The sequence below is a fragment of the Camellia sinensis genome, chromosome 13, assembly GCF_055761805.1.
Source record: "Camellia sinensis isolate YWXY chromosome 13, ASM5576180v1, whole genome shotgun sequence".
Classification (NCBI taxonomy): domain Eukaryota; kingdom Viridiplantae; phylum Streptophyta; class Magnoliopsida; order Ericales; family Theaceae; genus Camellia; species Camellia sinensis.
The window spans coordinates 108,651,467-108,659,584 of record NC_138973.1 but is presented as its reverse complement, the minus strand read 5'-3'; the positions used below and the strand labels follow the sequence as shown (position 1 = coordinate 108,659,584).

At 43.9% G+C, this 8,118-nt stretch overlaps 1 long non-coding RNA gene across 1 annotated transcript; it reads left to right on the top strand.

Moving 5' to 3' along the window:
* The first annotated feature begins 206 nt into the window (after window positions 1-206).
* On the top strand, window positions 207-2,835 carry LOC145805956 (uncharacterized). Its single transcript, XR_014348315.1, has 4 exons — window positions 207-376; window positions 1,633-1,680; window positions 2,299-2,537; window positions 2,628-2,835. It is a non-coding gene; the product is annotated as an uncharacterized LOC145805956 (long non-coding RNA).
* The last annotated feature ends 5,283 nt before the right edge of the window (window positions 2,836-8,118 follow it).

Genomic DNA, 8,118 nt, shown 5'->3' with positions numbered 1-8,118 from the left:
AGGGCTTTTTGCATCTATTTTTTTGCGGCTAATTGTTTGCTCGTCACAAAAAATCACTTTTTACACCAAAATATCATTTTATATAAACCCCCAAATCATGTTCTTAACTTAAAAAAATAAAATAAAATAACCAAATCATGTAAAACTTGCCTTATCTATCCCTTATTTCCCAAATCGATTTCGCTATCTTCATTTAAGATTGACCTCCAATGGCATGAACTCTTCACTCTGCACTCTCTCTCGCTCGACTCTTTCTTTGGACTCTCCATCTCAATTTTATTGTTTATTTGAAGATTTGAATCAATTGTTGATGAAGATTTGAAGATTTTGATCGATTGTTGATGAAGATTTGAAGATTTTGATTGATTCAGAATTGGTAAGCCTAATTTCTATGAATGAATCCAACTTTCTCTCTCTATTATATCTATTAGTTGTGTTTAATGATTTTAATATTCTGTGATGTGGCAGTTTTGGGGAGGTTTTAGTTCTCTCCTCTTCAATATTCTGTTGAATTTAATTCTTTGTTGAAAACAATAGAGGTGTTTGAACCTCTTGGAACAATCTCTATCTACTCTTACTGTTTCAACTATGATTTCATCTGTGTTGTGTTGATCCAGAATTGTTGATTCAATTGTTTGTACACAACTATGTTAGGTAGTTTCATGAACTATGAATAGTGATGATTAAGGAAAGCTTGTAAAATCTTGGGCTATATGGAAGGAAAATTGTTCGAATTGGCTTGGTTTTGAAAGTGTTTGGTTGCTTGAAATTATTGTTGGAATTTCTGGATGCTAGCTAATAAGAGGTTTTCAAAACTGTTTCTATATGAATTTTCCTTTATTTTTAGTGATTTATTTATTTATTTATATTTCAGGAAATTTTTTAGATTCATTAAAAAATCAAATAAAAACAGCAGGGTAGAGGGAAAACAGTTTTGAAAGAGGCCATTATGTGGAGATGAAGAACAGATAGTACAGAGGAAAAATTAGAATGGTAACAAAAGTTTTTTTTTTTTTTTGAACAACAATGATAACAAAAGTTTAAAACAGAAAAAAGGGTAGTCATCAAATGTTGTTTGCAACTTCAACCAACCTCCGTTTTTTACTTTTTACTTCTGTTTTTATTTTTAAGAAGTGGGGTAGGTTGGTTGTTGAAGGAGTTAAGAATCAACCTTAAAATCTTTTCTTGATATGCCCATGTACCTAAAGCCTAAATTACCCCTTTCTTATTATTGTTTTACCCAAATGTTTTTTTTTTTTTTTTGGGGGAACTATGACGATGCTTTGCTTGTGGGGATTAGTTACCTATATAGATATATCAAAACATCTATTACGCATGTATCCTTTAACCACGGACAATGAAAACAAGTATTTATAGAGTATTTATTCAGTGCTATAAAGAAACCAACAAACATTTGAGAGGGAAATCACCACCTTGCAATTGGAAGTATGTTAAAGAGTTTATAGGTAATGTTTCTGTTGCAAGTTTTTGGTGTTTGATCTAATTATAAATTATTTGTTGATATAGGAAAAGAAACTTGTTGTGGAGATAAAGAGAACCACTAAAACAGGAAATAATGCACATTCTGGGACATTTTATCAAATATTAACACATTATACTAACATCTTGTAGGTGTCGGATGCATCTAGTGGGCAGCAAGCTTCAAAAGAAGATGAATAGGTATGCCACTATTCGAACAAACATTGAGCAATCCATAATCTGATTTGGTGTTGATTGTTGCTGATAATAATAAATTACTTCAAACTTTGAGCAACAACTTTTGCATCTTTCTAAATCTGATAGTGCTCTAGGACCATGTAATAACTCTGAGTTTATTGACAATTTCGTACCTCTACCGTTTGTTGATCTGTAGCTGATCAATTGATTTCATATTTTTTTCATCAATAGCATATTTGGTTATTCATGAATTTTTTTTTTAATTTCATTTCTCGATCTAGGTTTGTCCTCTATATATCAATTTATTGATTAAAATGTGCTTGAAATTTGATAGAATGGTCCTGTTTAATATTTCTCTTATGATTATGTGTGCACGGATGAAACGTAATTTGATATTTGGTCAGTGATATGTGATGGAACAAATTTGAAATTAATGGTATACAAGGTCTATTTGGGCGGGAAAGTTTTGTCAGTTTCAAACTTGTTATTTGAGGTTGGTTTTCTTACATCATTATGTTGGTGTAATAAAATATTGTTTTTAATATTAAAATAAAATATGTGCATTTTATGCACCAACACTAGAATTTCAGCATTTAACAAATAAGCTGGTTTTGCTGCTAGATACAACTCATGGAGAGCCAATGGATGGATGCCAAATTGACAAGGATTTAAACAAGCCAACCATGGGTGAGAAACTTGCAAGTTTAAATTTACTAGAGAATGACAAGGTTAAGAGCCTTGAGAAAAAATAAATTTCTTAGCACGTGATGCCTCCAAGTGTGGATTCTGTTTATGTTTTAGCGATACATGCTAATGATTGAGCACTAATCTTAAATTGCTTATATACCCAAGATGATAAGGTTCTTCCTTAGTCCCTTTTTCTTTGGTTACATATTTAATGATGTGAAGGTATGACTTACCAAATACTATGTTCCTGGTATTTCTTGCAGGTGATTGCAAATTCAGTCTCACTATTAAATCCATCTGATGTTATCAAAGTTTCAGACTCATTGACATCTATAATCCAGTCTAGGTAAAGCACATTTTGATTAATTGATTTTATATAATACCTATGCACGATGGATTAAAGTATTGTTTCGAATGTTACATATTATTAAGAAATTTTCAACTAGTTTGTTAATATTAGGAACAATGCTAGTTGAGAAAGTTTGATATTTAGTTGGTTTTTGTGTTACTAGTTGTACGGGGAGCAAATATTCAGGCAATCCCGTATTCCTTTCTTTCGAGCTCCGTTTCTGTCCGATCACCTGCGAGCAAATAACGGTGAGCTACCCGGCGGTGTGTGGCCGAAAAAACCCTCCGACGATCAAGTTAGCACACACCTTAGGATAGTGAGATATAGAGAGGAGTGTTTGAGTGTAAGAATTCCCTTACAAAATGTTCATCCGTCTGTGTATGGGGGGCGCAGCCATGCTTATATACCCTCTGCGTCCCATATCCACTCCTAGTCATCTCCTGACACGTGGCTCCGCTATCCTATCTGTCAGCGTAAACCTTGCTAAACATCACCTAATCTCAACTGCCTGCCTTCTCAGCTGGAGCTTGGCAGCCGAGCTCCTCTATCCACGGCCGTGCTGTGCTTCATTCCCAAGCACTTCACTGGCTAAGCCCAAGGAGGACCGGGCTAGGCGGCATCTCGGCAAAGCCGAGCCCGGGGCACCTCCTGTGGTCGGCCTTCCTGCCGATCAAACGATTACCTCGGCTGACCACGCCTTTCCGGGCGCCGGTCACTCAGCTTGACTGGCTCCACCATCGCTTGATCAAGCAGCTCGGTCCAACCGAGCACTGCCTTGCCGAGCAGCTTCTTTACGGTCTGGGGCGGCACATACTTGGCCCAACTCCTGCCCGACCCAAGTCCTGGTAGCCCATCTAGGGGCGGATCGCCGGTCATCTCGGCCCCATGCATCATTAGGCTCTCAACCTGCTCGGCCGTTACCTCGGCCCAATTCCAGATCATAAATCTCCCTCTCAATTGCCCCTTAATTCCGTCCGTGCGAGCGTGACTGGGATTACCTATACTTCGACCGGGGTAACATTTCTTCGGTCTTCAAAATGCCAAAGGGCGACCGGGCTAGTTAACATGATTGCCTGCAAACTTGCCCGGTTATACTCCTCGGCTGACGTCCTCTTATTCGAAAATAGCCCGGTTGGCTCCTCGACTCTTCAACCTGTCTCTTCAGTTCTGACGTTGCCATAAATGGGGACACGTGGCGGGCCGCCATTAGTTCTCGAGCAGCTAACCCGCCGTTTTTGCTAGAATTTGAATTTGGGCGGTCTCTCTTGTCTATACATACAAGACCCTTCTTACTCAATTTCCTCCTACTGTCTTTCTGCTATCCGACTCGCCAGAGCTCTAGCATCTTCCTCCAAGCCCCGCTTGCCATTCTTTGCGTTTGTGCTCGAAGGAAAAGTAATTGCCCTTCACTGGTAAGACCTTTAACCCCTCTTGTTGCTATCTTCTTTAATATTTCGCACATTAGGGCACTAAAACTTAGTTCTTAGGGCAAAGGCCATAGAAACCATCCCAAACCTCCCACTGTTTTTGGTGTTCTTTATTTTTCGTGAAGAACACTGAAGAACTGGGGCGGACCGGGCTCCTGGTCTTTATTTGATTCAAAAAACCAATCTAACCGAGCAAATAACATGTTTGTCCCAACCCTAGCGAAAACCGAGATAGCAAAAGGAATTAGTCGCTCGACCGGGCTAACATCTGGTCTGTTTGGGCGACCGAGCTCCTTAGTTAACTTAGACGACCAAGGTGGTTTGGCACTCTTAATGACCGAGCTAATGTCCAGCTTTCTTCGCGCGACCGCGCTCACACTTATACTTGCCATCCTTTTCCTGCAGAGTCTAAGGGGACCACTGTCCAATCCTGAGGCTCCCAAAGACCAAGCAGCCACAAATCACCTGACAGTGCCAAACCAAAGCCGAGCTAATTTAGCCGGTCGTCAATGGGGAAATTTCGCTTCCTCGTTGATACCCCGGCTGCCCTAGCTGCGTTCAGGGAGGAGTACGGCATCCCGGTCGATGTCCACCTGGAGCTCACAGAGGAAGAGACCACGCCTTGGGGTAGAACAGGACAATGCCCCTTCACCGTGCTGTCAATCGTCGAAGGAGGCCTCCGCTTCCCACTAAACCCACTTATCACCGAGTTCCTCCGCCGCACCGGGCTGGCACCCACACAAGTGTCCACCAACACTTATCGAATTATCAACGGCGTCCACGAACTGAACAATCGGCTAGGCACCAACTTAGGTCTAGCCGAGATATTGAGGCAATACACGATGGGTCACACCGGTGACGGCTTAGCCTATTACTTGAAAATCAGACCGGGCAAGGAGAAAATTGTAACCGGCACCCCGGATAAAGATTTGCACGACGACGATTTTTTCTAGGTGTCGGGCAATTACGAAACAGCCGAGGTATCGGGCTGGTTTATAAGCAAGAACTTCGGTTCCTTATGTAAGCCGCTCAAACTTGCTCGGTCAGCTTACCTCTTTAATCTGTAATTAACCGGTTTTTCTGTTTCTTTGGCAGCTATCCAAGCCTTGCAAGCCAACTATTAATTTCCCAACGTAGAGGCAATTCGGACCGTGCTTCGCTATCGCGACCGAGATTGCAACCAACTGCTCGGCTATAGTCCCTCATACAGCTATAGTCCCTCATACAGATACTCCGCTCCCCGCCGGAGTAAAGTTATAGACTTCCTCCGCGCTCCAACACCTCCACCAGATCCAACTCTGCCAGACGTTTCACTCATTCACTTGACAGAGGAGTAAGAGATGGCCAAACGAAGCAGAATCAAGAACCTGCTCACCGCCACGTCTGCCGAGATGCCGAGCGTTGTCACCCGCTTGCCAGCCGCCGGTCAATCCAGCGGCGCTGTGGTTGCTCTTGCCTCTCCAGTGACCGGGCAGTCCAGCCGAGAACCTGCTCCTCGCCGTGCTGGTAAAAGAGCTCGCGCAGACCCATCTGCCGAGCTTGTCGCCGAGCTGACTACCGAGCACCCATCTGACGCTTCCGTCCCAGTGCCGGCCTGGCGTCCACAGCTGAAGCATCGGGGTCAAGACATCCCGGCCACGGCTTCGATCAAGGGCGATAAAGAGCATTTGCTCGCCTTCGATCTTACCAAAGCTCTTCTTCTACCGAGCGACGTGGTTGGCAGCGACCACGTCCCTGACACTCGGTTGATAAAATCATCAGTGAAGTCTATGGCTAGGGTAAGTCAATGTGCCTCTGAAATTTTCACAAGTGTTTGCCCGGTTCCTTCTCTAATCAACTTTACTTCTTGCAGGCCATTCAGAAACAACACCTAGTGCTGGAGCGCATCCATAGACTTCGGCAAAAGGCCAATGACACAGCCAGCCAAGTCCAGAGCCTCCAAGCCGAGCTCAGCCGGGCAAAGTCTTCACTTGAGATGGCTAATGTAGACAACAACAGACTGCTCGGTCAGCTGGATGCGGCCGAGAAAAAACAGGATGAGCTCCAGACCGAGCTAAATGCGCTCAAAAAGTCGCGGAAGAAAGACTGCCGGAATGCTAACAACACCGGCTTCAACGAAACCGAGGAGAGCTATAAGAAACAAGTCTTTGCAACACAAGACATTTACTTCAAAGCTGGCTGGAAATCCGCCTGCGAGCATCTCGGCCAGGGCTCTGACACCAACGTATTTGCCAATCCTCCTCCTGCTTTCCTACCGGTCTACCTCGTGCCTTACGCAAACGACGTCTTCAGCAGGTTGCAAGCTGGGGTCGAGGAAGGGCTTGAAGAGGGAGACGCCGAGACAGATACAGAGGCAGAGGATGCCGAGGTGCAGGAGCAGCCCGGCCATGACGAGCCCGGTGCCCAAGACAAAAGTCCAACCATCAACCTTGAGGCCGCCGAGGACGAGTTTACCAATCTCTCCCCCTTAGTTTGGTTTTCTTTTCTTTTTGTATGTTTGCTTTCTGCGTTTCTGATGTAACCGGGCTCTGTCCCCACCTTTTGTATTGACTTTCTATCAATGAAAAACTCTAATTTTGCCAAGCGTTTGCACGGTTGTCATCAATTCCATCTTCAGCAAAACATCTCGGTATAAATCATAGATTGAACAAAACACGTCGTCAACCGGAATACATAACTCGGTTGAAGTACTTAAGCAGAACAAAACAGCAACTTCATAAACCGAAATAACCATCTCGGTTGGTAATAACAAAGTTGAACAAATCACCAACTCTTCCAATCGGAGTAAACCATCTCGGTTAGGAATCCTAAGTTGGACAACACCAACTCTTCCAACCGGAGTAAACCATCTCGGTTGGGAATCCGAAGTTGGACAAAACACCAACTCTACCAACCGGAGTAAATCATCTCGGTTGGGAATCCTAAGTTGGACAGAACGCCAACTCTTCCAACCGGAGTAAACCATCTCGGTTGGGAATCCGAAGTTGGACAAAACACCAACTCTTCCAACCAGAGGAAATCATCTCGGTTGGGAATCCGAAGTTGGACAAAACACCAACTCTTCCAACCGGAATAAATCATCTCGATTTTTACATTAAAACAACAGTCCAAGTGCTAAAGCAAAATTACTTCTATATATTGACAAAAAGAATTACATTTTGAAATGCAAGCCAAAAAATTCCTTTGCACAAGAAAAGAAAGCAAAAGCTTAGAAATAATACAGTTTCAGGTTGGCCGCATTCCATGGCCGGGGTATTGCTCTTCCCTCTAGATCCTCCAAGTGGTAAGCCCCCTTGCCCGCCAGACCGGTGATCTTGTAGGGTCCTTCCTAATTTGCTCCTAGTTTGCCTTCACCTGGCACCAGGGTGTTGCCCATAACTTTCCTCAAAACCCAATCACCAACTTTGAACGGTCTGGGGTGCACCGTCTTGTTGTACTTCTTTGAGAGCTCTTGTTGGTAGGCGGCCACATGGATGAGGGCCTTCTCCCGACGCTCTTCCACTAGGTCCAGCTCCAAGGCAATAGCCTCGGCATTCAGTTCGGGCTCAAAACTCTCGCTTCTTAGGGTGGGCATGCCAACTTCCAAAGGTATGACCGCCTCCATGCCATAAGCCAAAGCAAATGGAGTTTCCCCGGTAGATTGCCGCGGGATTGTTCGGTATGCCCAAAGGACGCTGGGTAATTCCTTAGCCTATTTTCCCTTTGCCTTCTCCAGCCGTTTCTTCAACCCATCCAGTATAGTCTTGTTCGATGCCTCGGCTTGACCATTGGACTGCGGGTAAGCCGGAGTGGAGTTGTAGAATTCAATCTTCAAATCTTCACAAAATCCTCTAAATAGGCGACCGTCAAACTGGGTGCCGTTGTCAGAGATCAAGATCTTGGGGACGCCAAACCACGTGACCACGTTCTGCCAGACAAGCCGCTTCACGTCTTTCTCTTTGATTGTTGCCAAGGGCTCAGCTTCAACCCATTTCGTGA